Source organism: Mustela nigripes, chromosome 5 (genome assembly GCF_022355385.1).
Source record: "Mustela nigripes isolate SB6536 chromosome 5, MUSNIG.SB6536, whole genome shotgun sequence".
Lineage (NCBI taxonomy): Eukaryota > Metazoa > Chordata > Mammalia > Carnivora > Mustelidae > Mustela > Mustela nigripes.
The window spans coordinates 15978884-15998417 of NC_081561.1; the positions used below are offsets into that span (position 1 = coordinate 15978884).

General features: G+C 45.6%; 1 protein-coding gene across 6 annotated transcripts in view; it reads right to left on the reverse strand.

Moving 5' to 3' along the window:
• ATXN1 (ataxin 1) overlaps positions 1-19534 on the reverse strand; it is a 401017-nt gene that overhangs the window by 277232 nt on the left and 104251 nt on the right. The window lies entirely within an intron of this gene.

A 19534-nucleotide genomic window follows, 5' to 3' on the forward strand; every position in this document is an offset into this window, starting at 1 on the left:
GAGGAAAGACCAGTTGAGGACAACAGGGAGATGAGGGCCATCTATAAGCCAAGGAAAGAGAGGGCACCGTAAGCCTGGGAGAAACCAACCTAGCCGACACCTTGAACTTGAACTTCCAGCCTCCAGAACTGTGAGAAATATATTTCTTTTGTTTAAGCCACTGAGTCTGTGCTTCTTTGCTATGGCTGCCCTCCACAGAGGTTTCCAAAGACTGAGCTACGGTCTTGTAAATGGTCATTCTGGAAAGCGGAAATGTTTACTGCTACGCGGCGGAGAGAGTGCTGGGACAGGAGTCAGGAGCCTACATATCCGCGTCTGGTTCCAGCCTCACCTCTCGCTCAAGCCCATCATTACTCTGGGTCTGTTTCCTCCTTTTAAGACACAAGTGCAGATCTCAGGAGCAAGCTGTTTCAGGGGCCACCCTATGGGGAACTCAGCGTTGCCTTCCAGGACAGGACAGAAAGGACAGTGGAGTGCGTGTGCATTTCCTTTACGTTCAGCCATCAGGGCGTCCCCTCAAACACTTCCCATTTCCCACTTGAACCTTTTCATCAACATCAGCCAGCATCGCTCCACATGCAAGACCCTCTCTCCGTAAGCGTCCTATCATCGAGGGGATCACCCATGCAAGTCAGCCCCGCTGTGCCACCCGGCCCCTGGGGGACAGCAGGTTGAAGCAACGTGAGGAAGTGACAAGAACAAGCAGAAGAAGGCTCGCACACCGTGTAACTGTCGCGTACGCCAGCCAGGAAAGAGCTGCTCCTTCAGAGCCCAGATGGTAATGAGCCCTACAAACAGAAATTACCACAACAGAAGAATAGATGTCTTAATTAATTTTTTTTCTCCAGCAATATTAGCACTAATGATTATAAAAATCCTCAACAGCGGCACAAGTGAAGGCAAAGAAACAATCACGTACCCGTGGTACGATCTCTAAAGCCACACAGCGGACTGTGTGTCCAGCATTCATCTTTCTAGAAACCGCCTACCCACCCTGGGGGCGACAGTCCTGTTCCTACTACATCACCCAAGCCCCAGATACACTGCAGACTGGGGGTTGTGGCTTGGGGTTTGTTTGCTTTGCTTTGTAGCACCTAAGGTCCGGCTGCCATCCTTCCCGAAAGTCCAGGAGATGCTCCCATGTCCTCGTCAAAATGCCCATCTCTTTGAAACTGCCCCTGATGAGTTTCCCTCACTGGCAATGAAAAAAGAGTTCTCATCAGTGAACCCCTAATTCAAAGACAACAGGAAAGCAGTAACATTAAAAAATAATAGTAATAGGGGCACCTGGGTGGCTTCGGCCCAGGTCATGATCTCAGAGTCCTGAGATCGAGCCCTGGATCAGGCTCTCTGCTCGGCGGGGAGCCTGCTTCCCACCCCCCCACTCTTTGCCTGCCTCTCTGCCTACTTGTGATCTCTGCCTGTCCAATAAATAAATAAAATTTAAAAAAATAATAATAATAGGGCACCTGGGTGGCTCAGTGGGTTAAGCCGCTGCCTTCGGTTCAGGTCATGATCTCAGGGTCCTGGGATCGGGTTCTGCATCAGGCTCTCTGCTCAGCGGGGAGCCTGCTTCCCTCTCTCTGTCTCTCCGCCTGCCTCTCTGTCTACTTATGATCTCTCTCTGTCAAATAAATAAATAAAATCTTTTAAAAAATAAAATAAAAAAATAAAAAAATAATAATAGACACCTAAAAAAAATTTTTTTAAGACTTATCCATGTGGCCTGCTTAGAGCCTTTCTAACCCTTTAGTGGAAAAGGCAACTTAACAGAAGAACACTCCTGACCATTTCTTAGATATCACAAAGGCTGAGAGAAGAATGCTTTCGGAGAGCGTGCCGGTCGCGTTCTTCCTGTCAGGGACCTGAATGGGTCTTGGGACTCTTGCCGGTAGGGTAGGTAAGCCCTTGCATCTCCAAGCTTGCCCTCACAAGGAGCACTCTCATTCATTCTTCCAACAAGCATCAGAGGACTTCTGTATTTTGCAACCCACTTGCTGGGGTTCAGAAGCAAACACGAGAAAAAGTCATATATGCCATCAAGGAGCACTCCTCCTAACAAAGGACACGAGCCATGTTGCTGTGAAGTTAAAAATGTCTGTTGCAAGGCCAGTTAAAATTGCAAGGCTGGTTGGAGGGAAATCTAAGGGTCCAAGGGGACGGACGACCGTGTGGGCCAAACGTGCGAACAAACTTGGACCAGAACAAAGAGGCATTGACAGGGGAGGAGGTAGGCGACAGCTCACAGAAGCGACTACATCAAAGCAGATGATGACAGCGGAGCGTAAAAGTGTTGAGGACCTAGTTCTCCTGGGTACTAGGAACCCACCTAGTACTGTGCTTACCATAGCACTGCATGTGCCTTAGAAAATTCTGACATTCGAGGGATGCATTATTTAAAAATGTGCTGCTTGGGTGGTAAACTAACATTGGGAGAGTTCATAAAATCACAAACACTAGAAGATGAAGGAAAGACATAATGACACTTGTCAGAAGATATTAAGAAGATGCGTCAATAAAAGGGATCTGTTCACAGAGAGAATGATTCTAAATACAAAATGGTCAGATTGATACTCAGAAGTGTGGCTATTAATAGAAATAATATTAGAGAGGTTTCATTATGTAAATGGCTTCTACGTCTGCCAGAAATGTACCCAGTGGTAATTTGCATTTTTGCTGCAAATTACAAGGATTTGCTGCAGATTTCAAGAATTTCTTCTGGTGAATGATGAAGGACCCTTTCATTGGAACACCATAGCCTTTACAATCACAATAAAAACAAACAAAAACCCACCGTTGCTCTTAGATAGTGATAATAATTAGGTGCTTTTAGGTGCCAAGCTCTGTGCTGACTGAATTTGATGCAACAATCCTATGAGACACACTTATTTTTCCTGCTGTATCACTCAAAGAATGGAGGCTTGAAGGAACTTGCTCATCCTCTCACAATTAACCGACAACGGCCGCTGGACTTGAACTTTCTTTCTCTGACCCCCAAGCCCATGCTTCCTCCCCCTGCCATGAATATCCACGGTCCAAAGTCTGGTGACATCATAAGCATGGTGTTTCCTACAGAGACACGGGGCCATAGAAATGGATAATGACCACAGAAATGGGTCTAGAAAGACGGGCACTTCTGGTCACCCCTGTTTGTAAAACTCCGTATCTGCTCCGACCCAAGGGGCACCTCCATTTGCCACCTGACACCCTTGGATATCGGTGCCACACCTGGTCAGCTCTTGCTAGGACACAAAGCACAGGTGTCATAGGTCAAAATCCCATGTCACTCCAAAACTAAATCCCCAAGGCCCCCCATTGGTCCCACAGTACCCCAGAGGTCTCAATGGACACTCCATGGGCCTCTAACATCAGCGGCCCTCCCCCACTACCTCTCACTCAGATCCTTGGCTTCCTGATCCACATTTCTATGGGACTCTCGCTCCTTTAGTTCTCGGTCCTTCAAATCAGTGCTGTGAAATCCCAAGGTGACTGTAAAACTCTCAGCCACAAAACTTCATTCGAAGGGCTAGTCAATCCAGTTTTGTTTCAGATACATCTGCCACCTCCCTTATAGACCCTTTGTGGAATGTTTCCCTTTGCCATAAAATAACTAAAAATCGAGCCTCAGAAGGAAAATGGAAGAGAACAGCTCAAAAATAACCCACTCGTGCTTGGAAACAGAGCGTGAGTTTAGGATCCGGCAGGCCTGGTTTAGGATCCTTGTTCTATGGTAGCTAGGACCCTTTTCGACTCAGTCTTTGTCTTGCATCGTCTGTAAATCAAAAGCAATAGTGCTCATCTCCTACATGTGATGAGGTCTAGATGGGAGGTGGTAAGTCATGGTCCTAATGGGGGGCCCGGCATGAGGTAAAGTCCCTTCCTCTTCTGCTCTAGTCTGACAAGGAGTGGATTCTGAGCACTATCTCTTCCCCTATTCCCTATCTTTCCCCACTGCCTCCCCATATAAGCCCCAGCCACTGGCCCGTGTTGCACAGGCTGGAGACACCCTTCCTGGGGCAGCGTGGTGGGGGAGGCACTGAGTCAGTCTTGTCACCCCCTGGGGTGACCCAGCAAAGTCTGCTTATCTGTCAAAACCACCACACAGAGCTGTTAATGAGGATTTCACATGGCAATGGGCACGAAAGCCTGATGAACTAAAGCAGGAGGTAAGCACTGGGGGCCTCCGTTATTTCCATGAGACTGGTGGGCTGAGAGGGGCACAGGAAGTCCTTGCTCTCCAGAGTTCTGATCTGAATTCCTATAGGCAAGATTTCTGTCAACGACCCAGAACCACTCAGACTTCCCCAGAGCCACGCAGCCAAGCACAGCACGACTAGATAAGGAAGCCCAGGGATGAAGGGTTGGGGAGGCAGCCCCCACTGTATTCATAGAGTTCCAAAGAGCAGGAGGGGCTTTACGAAAAACAAAAAAACAAGAGTTACCATGTCAACACCGGAGTTTCACAAACACTGACCTCTACAGAAGCTTGAAAACGTGAAATTGCTACCCAGTTTGAAGTTCAAAGAAAAGCGCATTTTTTATAAAGCGGAAAACAGAGGAGAAATGTAAATCCATGAACTAGTAATTTTTAGAAACCTCTTACTGATATACAATCATTTTATTATAAAGAAACATTTAAAAGGCACTATAACCTGCTAATTTGACTACTTCATATGACTTTCTTGCTTGACAGATTTAGAGATCTAAGGCACGGCCATAAATCTTTTCCAAACAAGGAGGATTATAAACAAAGCAATTAGTTAATTCAATAATTAAACACACAAACCAGCCATTGACAAGCCTAGGGAAATCCCTCCCAATGCCTTTTTTAATTCTTTTCCAGGTTTGGAGGCAGGAAGCCTCAAAAAAAGCATGACCTATGTATGACATCTACAATTCCTCGTTTTGAGGTTTTCTCCCCAAGCACCCACAAATCCAGGTCGCCCCAGTCTGCTTCTCCCATTCTTGCCCAAGTTCAAATCTCTTACCTAATGCTTACCATCTGGAGCCCTCCATAGGCTGTCACTGCCCACGCACGTTTGCCAACAGATGCTGCTGCACTCCCCTCCCTGAGAGGCACCCGCCGTGCAGAGCACGGAATGTGGCTGCCGGGACAAGGCAGATGTGTCAGAAAAGGCAAATCTCCCAAGCTGCCCAGGGACGCCAGAGCAAATCTGTCCTGAGCAACCCCAAGTGACTGCAGACCTAAGAGTTGAAACTAATTAATGGAAACCCAAGGAAAGATGGTGACAGCGCAAGGCAAGGGTGTGAAGTTCGTGTCGTTTGGTAAAGAGAACCCAAGAGGAAATCTCCTAAGGACAGGACGTTAATGCCTGCACCTTATTTCCTTCGCAGACTAACACACTGCTGTTAGAAACATGTCTTTACACTCCAGAGGGATTTTATAAGGTGTTGACCTGCTACTAATTATGGCAATGCCTACATGACAGCTAACAAAACAGGTCCCTGCTCATTTGATTCTGATTACCTAGCTGCTATCGGGGGAGATGTACTTCCCGCCAGCCGAACCAACCTGTCTGTCGTCCAGCTTCTTTGCGTCGGACCCTCCCAGGCAAGCATCTCCAGCTTGAAATGCCCTTTTGTCTCCGCTTCGCACAAGCAGGATGCTTTCCTTCCTACAAAACCCCATTGAAACCACGCTCCCCCTTATTCCCACCTGAATGAACCCTGACCAGTTCTGGTGCCCATCCAACTCATAGACTTCGCACTTTCTTAGCGCTAACAAAGATTTCTCTTGGTGAAAACGTTAATTCTCCGCATGCCTAACCTGTAACTTTGGCCAAGTTATTTCTCCTTCCTGGGCCTCGGCTTTCTCGTCTGTAGAAGGCGGATAATAATAATGCCAATCTCTTAGAGCCATGAGAATTAAAGGTCTATTTTTGCTCTGTTGTGTCTGTATGCAGACACGCACGTTTAGTGCACGTAAAGTGCTAATTAGCCCAGTACCTGGGTACACAGAGAGCGCTCAGAAAATGTCCATTGCTTTCATGAACATTCCTATTCTTATTGCTCTGTGACTCGCGCTCACAACGGCATCGGTCCGCGTCACCTGCCTACTTGACTCTCAGAAGTAAGAGCTATTTTCCCACACTGCCCAGAAACCTGAGGCTGGGAGGGAGCTCGATGCTGACTGAACAACAAAGCAGCAGCCTGGCAAGGACTCACATCCTTCAGACTCAACCCACTGTGCTGATGACAAGAGCTCATTCACACGGTGAGTTCAGGCACAAACAAAGGCAATCGTATCTGATTCTCTAAGTAGGACAGTGGCAAGATAAATAAATACGTCTAAATTTGCGGAGACAGAATTTCAGCAGGGCTTCAGGACGGGAAGGATGACCTGCTGTGGCTCATGAGCATCTCCAGAAGCTTCCTGAAGGCGCGACTGAAGGAGAGAGGAGAATGGGCGGACTGATGCAGCAAGGAAGGCGGCACAGTCCTGAGCACAAATACAAAGCTTCCTGTGCTGGGGAAGGGCGGGGAGCACAGGCCGTGCAAGGGAACTGGGGTTCTTTGGAAGGTGTAACCCTAACCTCAGGCGGTGCTCAGTTCCCCAGTCAAAGTCACTTGCCCGTGGAGAGAAACACACACCTGAATTTACACCAGGGGTATTTCCACCTTGTGTGCTAGACCACCATTTACACACCTGCCCCCCCTTCCACCTGCTCTGGTTCTATTCTAACCCTCTCCTTTCCCATAAGAATCTGATGTCTCTTAATCCTCAGCTACTGAACGTCACTGGAGAAGGGAACCTCCAAGGATTACCCGGGCTACTGCCCTCCTCTCCTGGAGGAGGAAGCTGTTCCAAAAAGGTTAGTAATCTTCCAAAGGGCACAAAAATTCATGGTATAGCAAAACCTGAAGCCTAGATCATGTAGCCACCCCCTCTTCCCAAAGCAGTCTACTTTCTAACTCTGCATCATCCCCCCTTCCCAGCCCTCCACTGTGCCTAAGTCATCAAGAGAAGTTTTGTTGTTAAGCAGGCCATTGGAATAGGCCTCCTTTTTCAGGCAGGACGAAATAGATATGCCTGTTTTGCACCTGGCGGTCACTCTGCTCTGACTCATGCCTAGGGACTTTCTGCCTACACCGACTGTCATTCGCCCTTCATGGTCTACAATATCACACCTCCTTAAGATGTCAGACTAATAAAAAATGTAAATGGTTAATAAATATCACTAATTAATTTAGAATCTTTCTATAGACAAATACTTCATTCTTCTTTTAAAAAAAAAAAATGGGTTTTATTTAACTGGGGTCTTTTCTGCCCAGGCCATGGTTGTGTTATTTCAGTAGGAAATGTCATAGCTTGAATACCAGGTGCACTTGAAGAACTAATCGAGACCAAACTCACTTTTACACCTAACGAAAGACTGGGAACCATAAAACTACTCTTTGGAAAAGGAAGAAAGAAATTAATGTAGTGCACCAGAAATCAACAGCTGTTTCTCAAATCAAAGTCACCTGTAACAAGTGACTCCCTCCCAGGGAAAATTATCTACTTTCAAATAATCATGTCAAGCTAGGAAAAAAAGTTTCATAAAATCGCCACTAAATGAATTTCTCTTTAGATGGCCCGGGGACAAGCCAAGAAGTTATATATAGTTGGACTGTAGCAAACTCCTAAGAAACTCTGACCCACTGTAAATGCTGCAGGCAAAGGGCAAGAGGGGGAAGGAAGGGTCCAAGGAATATGTGATTCATGACTGTTAGTCATCACTTTGGGAAATTTAGGACACAATCACTATCAGTTAAACATATTATTATTTGCTAAATGTCCAAGATACAAATTTCCTTGGGAACAACCAGCAACAATACTAAGGGCTCCGCACAGACCCTTAATTTTCCTATTTTGTGGGCTGGCCGATTTGGGGGAATTTCACCACGGGTGTGAAGAAGTGAAGGGATTTAATTACCATACGCACAGGAAATGCTTGCTTTATACATATTCTTCCTCAGGGCCGGGTCCAGTCTGTGGGGTCTGAAGTTTAAAAAGTTAGTCAAAGAATGGGAGAGAGTACTGGTGGGTGGGTCTTCCAGAAAGAGTTCCCGAAATTATCATCCTCGAATTTGACACCAGGTCTTAGGAGGGGCCTGTACCCCACAGGAGCTTCTCAGCTAAAGCCAGGACAAGTGTGCCTGGTCCGGGACACATTCAGACGTACGCATGCGTCACAAGGGTGGGGACACCTGCCATCGGCCAAGATCTACATGGTTCTTCACAGTCCTCTCTGACGCTAGACTGCGGATACCTCCAGGCACCTTTTGGCTGAGCTCAAGCAGGCAAACAGAAATCTTGACACATGATGTTTTGGATGACCTACGATGTGAATCCCAGTTTGTGGGATTCACCACCTTGTGAGGAAAGGCTGTTGGCCAAAGTCACTTACTTAGCAGCCATGCATGATCTGTGGACACCCACCTAAGGGTTCCTAAGAGATTGTCTCAGGTTAGCATCACAGTGCAGCTAAACTCAGCAGTTATCCTTGGTTGTGGAGGAGGTAGGGGAACACAGTGCTGAGTGGTCTGACACAGTGCCCCTGAGACGGGATGAGCTCGGGTCTGGGCTCAGTCAGAGCTGGGGAAACGGCCTCTTACAATACGATGTTCAGTTTCGCCCCACACCAGGTATCCAGTGCCAGGAGAGCACCCCAGTACATCTTTTAAAAGATTTTATTTACTTATTTGGGAGAGAGAGAGAGAGAGGTAGGGAGATATATATTTTGAGAGAGAGAGAGAGAGAGTGCATGAGCGGAGAGGGAGAAGCAGACTTCTCGCTGAGCAGGCAGCCTGACTCGGGACTTGATCCCGGGACCCTGGGATGATGACCTGGGCGGAAGGAAGATAGACGCCCAACCGACTGAGCCATGCAGGCGCCCCACCCCACTACATCTTAATTACGGCAAGGCAAAATGGGAAGGGGGAAAACTCTCTGAGCACCTCAACATTAAATCAATCCACGGAACCTTTCACCAGAAGAAAAAGATGTACCATGATGGAAGATTTGAGAATCACAGGCTTCTGGTAGGCAAAGCTCTACCTTTAGCACAGCAGAAAGTCATTACTGTTCCATTAACGTTCAGGAAGTAGATTAGACCTTTCTGGGCTTTCTTTCTTACGGCTCCCGGAGCCCCAGGGTGCCAGGGAAGTGCCGCTTAGACCAGCAGCAGCAATGCCTAGAATAGAAATCTGAAAATAACACATTCACTCTGACACGCCAACCCACTACTTTTAATTGTGGCTCATTAAAGATGTAAATAGAAGAAGACTTATGTTCACCTCTACTACAATTTCACTGCTGCAGTAAAATTACAACGCTTCTGTTCCTCTGCAGAAAGGAATACTTCTGCTTTGCGTAAGTAACATCACCGCAAGCAGAGAGCTGTGATTCACGAATTTTCCGAGGGCACTCATCACATGTTTCTGCCTGCTGTTGGACAGGGGACAAGGAAATGGGATGATTAATTCGAAAATCAACACAAAGAAAAAGAAAAGGCAAGGCAGCCCAAAGATGGTATCTAACAAATTCCAAATTCTTCCTAGGAGGCATGAGGGAAATGCAAACCTGCTTCTATTAATTCTGCAGAGGATGCAGGCTGAAGAGGGGCAAACCCCAAGCAGGGGACAATCAGTCCCAAAGAGGAATGTGACATTACCTATGAGGCATTCAAGTTCTGACTTCCAAATGCTATTTTCTTCAGTTACTAATGAAAATATTTTCTATGTCTTCTGCATACTTGTATTCCTTTTTTCAACTGGAATATAATTAGCATACGAGGCTACATTAATTTCAGGTGTGCAACATAATTGATTCAACAGTTCCGTGTTATTACTCAGTGCTCAGCCCTGTGTAAGTGTAGTCACCATCTGTCACCATGCAACATTATTACGATATTATTGGTTCTATTCCCTATGCTGTATTCTTCAATCTCTGTGCCTTACTTATTTTATACTTTAAAGTTTGTTGCTTACACCTATCCTTACAGGTCCTAGTTTACTAAATTAGAATGAGAATTATATCTTATTGATAATTATTAATACAATAAAGTATTAAAAGTGAATACATGAGGAAAGTTTATTTGAAACACTATGTTAAAAATATATTAAGGGATAGCCACAAAAAGAGACATGCTGTAGAATTCCAGGTGTATGTGGTAGCTAAAATAGGCACTCATCAAGATAGAAAGTAGAGTAGAGGTCACGAGGAGCTGAGGAGGGAAAGGAACAGGGAGTAAGTGTTTAACAGGTACAGAGTTTCTGTTTGGGATGATGAAAATCTCTGATGGTAGCACATTACTGCAAGCATACTTAAAGTCACTTAATCGTACTCTTATGGTTGCAGTGCCAAGTTTTATGTTACATGTATTTACCATAATTAAAAAAACATATTTTTAAAAATCAAATTAAAGACATTCTGACAATGGAGTGGCTGGCTTGATGACGAGTGACCTGAGACAGAGAAAGTGGATGAGGGCAGTGGCCGGCAAGGGAGGGGGTGAGACCAATGTAGGCGCCCACCAGGAAATTAGAGAAAACCATGTAAATTCCTGCAAAGTGGGTACGGCTGCAGGCGAGAGATAAGCTTCTGCTAATTGGCACCCACATGGGCGTCAAGAATTTACAAGTACTGATTTAAATGCATTAAGCAGATCTGATATTCTGAAGATGCCTACTGAAGATCAATTTCACAGAACAGATAACCACTCCAAAACTTGTCAGTTTAGAACAGATTTGGGTTGAATTTACACAATGTGTGCCTGTAGGTTTGCAGGCTATGACCTTTGATAGTTGGACCTGAACTTCCCCTTTCACTAAATGTCACTGCAAAATCCAAGCACCATTTGGAAACACATGCTGCTCTGCCTGTTGCTGAGTGTTTTTTAGTGAAATAAATTCGGTATCAATCAGACAGAAGACGCAAAGTGCTTCCCTTAAATATCTAGGGTTCTTGCCGTGTGCTCACCCCCAAACTCTGTTTTACTACAAAGAGCAAGTTCACTCTGCGTGGTATCCAACACAGGACACCAGGCTCTTCTGAGTAGTAATTTGATGGGGTCCTAGAAATGGCCACCTGCCAGCAGGGTCCTTTAGAAGGATGCTGGTCCTGAGGACAGCTGAAGGTAATTTCTTTCCCATCAACCTCTACAAAGTAGATTAGGTCCTTGTGGGGCTTTACTTTCTCTGAAAGCAACAGAGTCCCAGCAAAGTGGCCTTAAACCAGTGAAATAACAACCGTAGTGCATATTGGAAATCAGAAGTGCTGCAACAGAGGTAGGAGTGAAGACAGAGTACAGGTAAGGGGTCAGAGAGCCCAGGGTTCAAATCCTAGCTTTTTTCCTACAAGGTGAGTGAAATCTTTGGCACCAATAATCTCATCCACTCCAATAACATAAAATTTCAAGTAAAAGAGTCATAATCTATAAAAGGTTTTCTGAGGATCAGATGAGAAGAAACATGTATAAGCACAAAGGAATTTAGTTTATTAACTATTCTTAGATTGATTAGTTTCCTCTTCAAAGGGGAAAATGTACCAATCGTGTCTCCTAAATTTTGTTGAGGAAGCTTTTAAAATAGACTCCACCAATATTTATGGAGTAGCCATCCTGTTGAGGAACACAGGACAGGAGGAGACCGGTTTTCAACTTCCATAGAGTCTAACAGAGCAGCTAAGTCAACAGGAGTTAAGTCTGACCTCCACCTTCTCCTGTTCCACAACCTTCAATGGCTCTCCACCACTTAAGATAAAATTCCAACCTTTAGGATGGGATTAAACCCATTGTTTTCCCCTGTAAACTGGAACTATGTTACGGAGGATTGTAAAGCACCACTCAGACACTGGGGTCAGGTAGCTTACTCAACTCATAGTTCATGCTAATTATTATTATTATTATTACTATCATTATCACAGCAAGCTTGTCCCTCCTAACCCTTCATCGTTCTAGCTCACGCACCTCATACTGGATCCAAACTAGCCCATGACGTGCCTCAGACACAGACCATCCTCTCCCGTCTCCTCACCCTTGTCCTCCTGCAATGTGGGATCCTGTCCATACTTCAAAATCGAGCTCAGACCGCCTCCTCCACCTAATAATTAAACCAACTATCTCCTTCCTTTAACGTTCCCACCGCACTTTCTCACCCTCCCTGATTGGGCTCGCTCCCATATTTTACCTTCCCTCACAGGAGTAAAAGCTCATAAATTCAGTTTGAAGGAAGGCACCAAGAATAAAGGCTGGAAAGTGTTTGTTACAAACTGAGTAGCTGTCTACCTGAACACCATGAAAGTAACATGACCATAAGAGCTAACTTTGTTTGTTTGTTTGTTTGTTTAAGCTTCATGGGCATGAAGTCATTTAGGTTTTACAGCTCTGATAGATGCTGCTTTAATTCTCCTATGCCATGGGTGGATAAACTGAGACCCGAAGAGTTTTAATTTGCTCAGTATTGCACAGGTATTGAGAGGCACATCTGTACTCAAACCCAGGAAATTTGCCTCAAGAACCTATGCTCTTAAACAGTACATTACATTGTTTTCCAACAGTAGTAGAACAATGGATTGTGTAGTGCTAAAAGCAAAACAAAAACAAAAACAAAAACAAAAAAACAAAAAAATCCTACGAGGACAGTCATCAGTTTTCTCGGGGCTGGATTTTCAAAACTTTGAGCTCCATCAAGGAATTATGTTTTGTATTGAGATCTTTAAAGTCTCATGAAGAGCTGTCTTCCCCTTCGCACCTTCCTCATTGAGGCTACCTGTGCTGGGAGGCCCTCCTCTGCTGGTGCTGACGCCAGGCAGCCTTCGATAGGTTGCAGCCACAATCTACGTGGTCTGGGGAGGTCAGTTCAAGATAAGCACCTACTGCATCGGGAAGCACCCCAAACTATAATGAAAACTGCTTTCATTATAGCTAAAGAACGAGAAATTAGGTAAAGGTGAAATCATTTCACCTTAGCCATTTTGTGTCTGTGTGTCTGTGTGCGTATTTTTTTAAATGAAACTACTTGACATACATTGATGGCTTCAAGTATACATATTTCCTGATGGATCTTCTCCGCAGTCAAATGGCCAGGATTTGGCCTGGTCAAATGCAAAGCTCAGAACAGAAAAATAATAAAATAATAATAAATAATTAATAAATAATAAATAAATAATAAATTCAGCAAAGGCTCTTCACTGTGCAAAACAGACAAAGATCAGCTTCCGTGAGATGCTGCCAAGTGATGTGGTATTTAAGGTTTCTGAGTTAGTAGTCCATCAGTACATGTGGACTGACCAATTTCTTAATCTGTTACTCTAACAGTGGTTCAACTTTTGTCATAATTTTACAGGCAAGCAAACTGAAAGCTGGGTAAGTATATCATGCAGGGAAAGTGGCAAATCTTAACTTGAAATGATCTATTTCAACTTACTGACTCTAACTAGAACATTAATAGGAAAAATATAGTAGATACATATAATATACATTATAAAATAATACATACTATTAAATAGCCTTTCCCTAATGTCAAAATATTGTTTCAAAGGATGCATGACATGCCTCACACATTGCTCTCCATTAAATACCATTCTGAATTTCTTGCTCACAAGTGCAAATGATGATTTTTTTAGTGGCATTTTTAACATGTGATATTAAAAAACCTCCTCCTCCTCCCTTTGGAAAGGAACTTTTGAGGATGCCAAATTAATTTTGGAGATGACTTTTCATTTTGTTTAAGCCAAGATATTTTTTTTCTCCTTTGCAATTTTAACCAAACAGAATTCTTAGAAATGAAAAAATAGTAACAAGTATATTTCTAGAGTAGAATAGCCTTTCAGAACTGAAAATGTTACATCAATCCTTTAATGTTACCCAGTCTTGGCTTTTAAAATTCCCTTAAGAAAAAAATACCACATATCCCTATTATGTTGCCAACACTGGATGTGTCATTTTGGTGGATTTCTGATTTGGCCATAAAACAGTTTAAAAAGCAATTTCTAGTCGTTTCACAAATATGGCTTCTGAGAAGCTGAACTGATTCTACCTGATGTTAGAATTTTCAAATACCAAAGATTCACCCTCCTCGTTGGCTTAAAAGTGCTTGGATGTGGAGCCCAACTGCCTTTGTAAAAACTGTTTCACCCAAAACATCAACTTTGGGTCGTTTTTACCACATGGTAATTCGCACCGAGCGTATAGGAAACGTGAAATCTTACCTAAAGGATTACTTTTATATTTCCAAATGAGTTCTTTCTTTCTACCTTTTGTAAATATTTATTAAGCTGTATTATGTGGAGAAATGGGTTTACCACTTAGAAGACAAGGTTTAAAATAAACCAGTCCCCACCCTCATGGGTCAACCACAGAGAAGCCAGCATCAACAAAGATCTGTGACCCACAGACTATCACAGGAGGGGGTAGGGGGGGTTCCCAGTAGGCATCAATGAATGAGAAATTCACTGGGTGGAGAAACAGAATTTCATGCACAAGAATCAACATGAAAGAAGGCATGGTCGCTGAAGAACACAGTGTATGGAGAAAGGGAAGAAGTGTCCTGTGGGAAGATGTGAGGAGGGATGAGATTTCAGTGGTGAGTCGATAATGAATTCCTAGGGATGCTGAATGTCGTGCATGCAACGGAGTTACCATTTTATCTTGCAGGGAAAGGGAAGTTAACAAAATCCTTTGAATTTTTTTCTTCCACTTCATCATAGTCACTCTTTCCTCTGGAAAATACCAGAAGACTATCATTCTTTTTTTTTTTTTTTAAAGATTTATTTATTTGACAGAGAGAAATCACAAGTAGACAGAGAGGCAGCCAGAGAGAGAGAGAGAGGGAAGCAAGCTCCCTGCCGAGCAGAGAGCCCGATGCGGGACTCGATCCCAGGACCCCGAGACCATGACCCGAGCCGAAGGCAGCGGCCCAATCCACTGAGCCACCCAGGCGCCCCAGAAGACTATCATTCTTAAAGAAAGTACCAACTGCTCTAAACATCTTCATTTTTGCTCTATTTACTCCAACTCTTTGTGGACACACACACATTTTCATCATGACTTTGTAATCGATGTGTACCGATGGGTGATCCGTCGCAGGCACAGTTTTGAAGGATGTAGTTGAGGCTTCCATTGTATTACAAAGACTGTTCCATACTTCATGGGCCACTGAGCGTTTTTAGGAATGGGAGTAATTCGATCAGACCCTTTCTTTGGGAAGACCGTTCTCAAAATCCTAGGGTGAATGGAATGCCAGAAGGACAGACTTATGGCAGTAGTACTCTTTTGGAAACGGCTGTGGTACTCAGGCAAATGATGCTAACCGCAGAAGCAGACCAAGGGCAGGGGAATGGAGCAGAGTGCTAGACCATGAAATAAGCAAGAGGCAAAACTCCAGCACGTGATCCAGGGGTGAAGCATAGGAAGAGAGGATGGTGTCCAGCACCCATGACTGGCTGGCAGCTGATCCTGTTTCTCTAGACAAGGACCCATAAAGGGAGTCGGGACAGTGACAGGAGGAGGTGTAGACTCAAGTCAGAGGCACCTATGATTAACCCAGTTGGAGCCATCTGGGAAGGAAGATGGAAGCCAGTGATCTTAAGCTCCGGAGAGGAAGAGAGAGCCATGATCGTCATCCGAGCGGAACTGGTAATGATGCCGGGATGTGATGATGATGTCTTTGGGGAAAGCATGTGTAGTAAGGAGCTCCGGTGAGTTCTTTTCTGTTTTCCCTCCAACCATGTGCCCACGTGGCAGTTTAATCCTAATTTCTTTTGATGCACAGCAAACACCTCCTTTCAAAGCTTTCAAACTGTCACCAAGGAAGGGTACCTTCCAAGTTAATCACCATCTGTTTTGATGATGCCTTTTATAAGACCATTCACTGCATTTCCTGAACTGGTGCGGTTTCACTCAGTTATACCCAGACACCCAGCTTCTCCAGGGGACTGATGCAATTAGCTCATGATAGTATGAGCAAGAGAAGCGAGTTGTAACACATTTCACAGAAGGCTTGCTTGGTACTGCTTTACAGAGCGTCAGCTTGGGGACATGAAGTGTATCTAACTTCTCTAAGCTAGAAAGCCTTTCAAGAGCTTTCCAACGATGGTCTTCAGGGAGGGTACCAAACTGCCTCTTTTCCTATGTCTACCTGCCTTCCAAAAGCAGTGCCCATGAATTAGGAAGCCAGTTGGAAACCCTGCAGCTCTCGAGAATGCTTCACGGTAAACAACGCGAGGAATGCAGTCAAATGTTCTGTTAAAACCAGCTCTTCACCTTTCCAACCACAAATGACTACTCATAAGGAAATATCCCATGCATTGCTGAAGACCTCCAAAACAGCAATGCCTTTGGTATTTCACTAAAATCGTATGTTTTACAATTTCTTTAATTTCATCTGTAGGTATTCCTCCACCTTGAAACCTTTAATGAAGGCTCAGGGCACTGATGGCAACAACTGCACATTTCTCTTCCATGACTGACAGCCTACGCACTTGACTCCTGCATCACAAACACAGCCCACGCCCCATCCCCACTGGAAGGGGGGCCATCCAGAGAAAAGTCTAATCAGGTTTCGATGAAGCACCATGTGCAAAAGCCTCTTTTTCTCTTAATGCTGCTTTGGAAATCTGTGCTTTCTTTTCCTCCCTTAGCTGAGAATGAGGGGAAAAATCCATTTCCCAATGTGTTCTACCTTCCCACTCCCCAATGCTCTGATCGCCAAGATTAGACGGACGCCCAGGAGAAGACGCTTCCCATCCCTTGCCTGAATGTGCCTTTTAACACAAACTTTATTCAAGAGCGACACAACTTGAGTGAAACTGTGACTAAGCGAGAGTGAAAACGAAGAAAAGTTGAAAAAAAAAAGTCTTCATGCAGGCGGTGGTGGCTGTCATCACAGTTAATAAATTTCCTGATGCACCCACTCATTCCCTTATAGACTGGTGAGACTTCTCTGGGTTCTTTGGGCTGGCTTCTGTCAGATCTCTTCCCTGGGTGGCACCTGCCAGCGAGGGCATCACGAGCTAGAAGCAATGCCACCTGGCAAGGCTTGGCTTGCTCTTGCTGGACGCAAGTGGAGGAGGTAGGGAGGGGGTCTGGGGTGACCACGGCAGGCTGCTGTCATCAGACTGAAATCTCGAAGCTGCTACTCGCACTGAGGACACTTTGATGTGCGTCCACTGCGGCTGAACTTTATCCGTGTCCCTGCGGGATGGCTCTCCCGCCACTGAAATTGACAACCCTGAGCCCCAAGAGCTCAAAGAAACAGCATTGGAGATAAACTGCCAAGGGCAGCGGGCGTGGCCTCGGGATCCGAGGATGAAGCGACTGGGTTCCCACGGCACTGCTCCCACCTCAGATCGCCTCCTGTCCTGACGCCCCGGTCCCTCTCCCCGCAGCCGACATGACTGCTGGGCTGTACGCAGCAGGAGCCAGGCCACTAATAGGGGACAGTCAGAGCCACGGGTTGAAGAGAAGGGACATCAAAAGGTTTCCAGAACAGCCATTGACCAAGGGAACTTTACACCTTTGGACAAAACGGGGTTTTTCCGGGTTCAGAGAACACGTAGACCTCACATCCCGCAAAGGCTCAAAGCTGCTTAAGGATAAAGGCAACCCTCATGGCTGGGGGCTACTCAAATCAACAAGCAAATTCTTCCTGGGCACCTACCATGTGCTCAGATCCAGACCCGACGCAGCAGGTATGGAGGCCCAGAGGATGAGCAAGTAGACGCTGGCCGCTGTCTACAAACCTCAGCATGCAGAAGAGTTCTCTGCGGTGAGTCTCTCGGGCTTCACATCCCCAGAAATTCTGACTCACTGAACCTAGTGTTGCTGAATCTGCGACTTTAAGACACATGCCCAGGAGGCTCTGGCTGCAGGAGACCCTGGGGCTAGACCACCCTGGAGAAACACGGGCCACGATCTGATCCCTGCCCTCAGGAAGTCTGCAACCCAGACGGGTTGATAACAAACTCCCACAAGGTGCTACACAGCCATAGATTTTTTTTTTTTAATGATGCACTTTTTTTTTTTTAATTTATTTGTCTGAGAGAGCACAAAAGAGCAGCGGCAGGCAGAGAAGCAGGCTCCCTGTGGAGCAAGGAGCCCAATGCGGGATCATGACCTGAGCCGAAGTCAGAAGCTTAACCGACGGAGCCACCCAGGCACCCCATGGGATGCATGTTCGAAGTGTTACAGGAGTTCACAGAGGCCTAAGCATACCAGGAAGACTTAGTGGGTGAGCTGGGCTCAGGGGTCAGGCAGGCCCAGCGCAGAGACAGCCGCATGCAATCGTCTTTACCAGACCTCCTGACTCAGTGTGACAAGGGGGGGCCATGGCAGGCCGCACTAGTGAAGATCAAGGCGGGAGTTCGGAGACTGCCACCAGGCAGGTGCACGGGCTTCGTGTGCTGAGGGCAGGGAGGGGACCGTCACCAGGAGAACCATAACACCGGCATTTCCCGAGAACGCCACGTTCGCCTTTTCCTTCCACCGCATTCATGTGGTTTCCTGAAGTTCATAATTTAACATTTGTGAGAGAGAAAAAAATGCTGTCACGAAACCCAAATAATGCAGTGCTCCGAGGCAGCCAGCCAGCTGCCAACAACAGTGACATCTGAGCATCATTTAAAGTGTCATTCACAGCTCTGCTGCGGAAAAGGGATGTTTAGTAAGAAAGAAAAATCATAAATTCTGTTCAATGTTAAAAAAAAGGTTGGGGCGCCCCGAGGGTTCAGGGACAGGCAGATAACCCGGAAGACAGGGACAGCCAAACAGAGAAGGAGGAGCGAGATCCCCGACGGAAAACTACAGGACGATATTTATATGATATTGTACTCGTGTAACAATGTGTCACGTTGTCTTTAATGCATTACTTTAATGCGTTACTAACCACAGACACCACAAGGCCGGTCTGATCAAAGGCCTGGTTCACAAGATCGCAGGGAGAAGGAGGTTAGAAAGGACCCCACAGTGCCTGGCCCTTTGTCTCCGCAATGGCCCATCCAAGGAGCCTCCCTGCCCAACACGGCCCACCAAGGGCTCCCATCGATTAGGCTGAGTGAGAATCAAAGGGGATAATGATTTAATTAATTTCAGCAATGTGAACTGTGGAATTTTTACATTTGCAAGAGACCTTGGAGGTCACCGACGCATGCACTGGAGTTTTTTTTAGAAGTGACCCATTCCCCAAGGATGAGTAAGTTGTCCGAGGTCCCCGAGATGGGTGGGGAGAACTGGCTTCCGTTTGAGGACTGTTTCTAAGAACTACCGTCCACTAGGCTGATCAAACTTGCTTGGAAATCCACAATATTTTGGTGTTCTGCATTGTTTGTTTCTTTATAGTTTGGAGCCCTGAATTCCACCTCCAGACCAAGGCCATCATGTGGGGCACCACGTGTAGTTAAAAGGTGCTCAATAAATGTAGGTTGAGTCAGACCTGGAAAACCCCAGCGCACCTCACCCTCCCCACCCTGATACTCCACTCTGGGGTGAGAAATCTGCCATCAGATCGGATAAAAGCGATATCTGGAAGACAA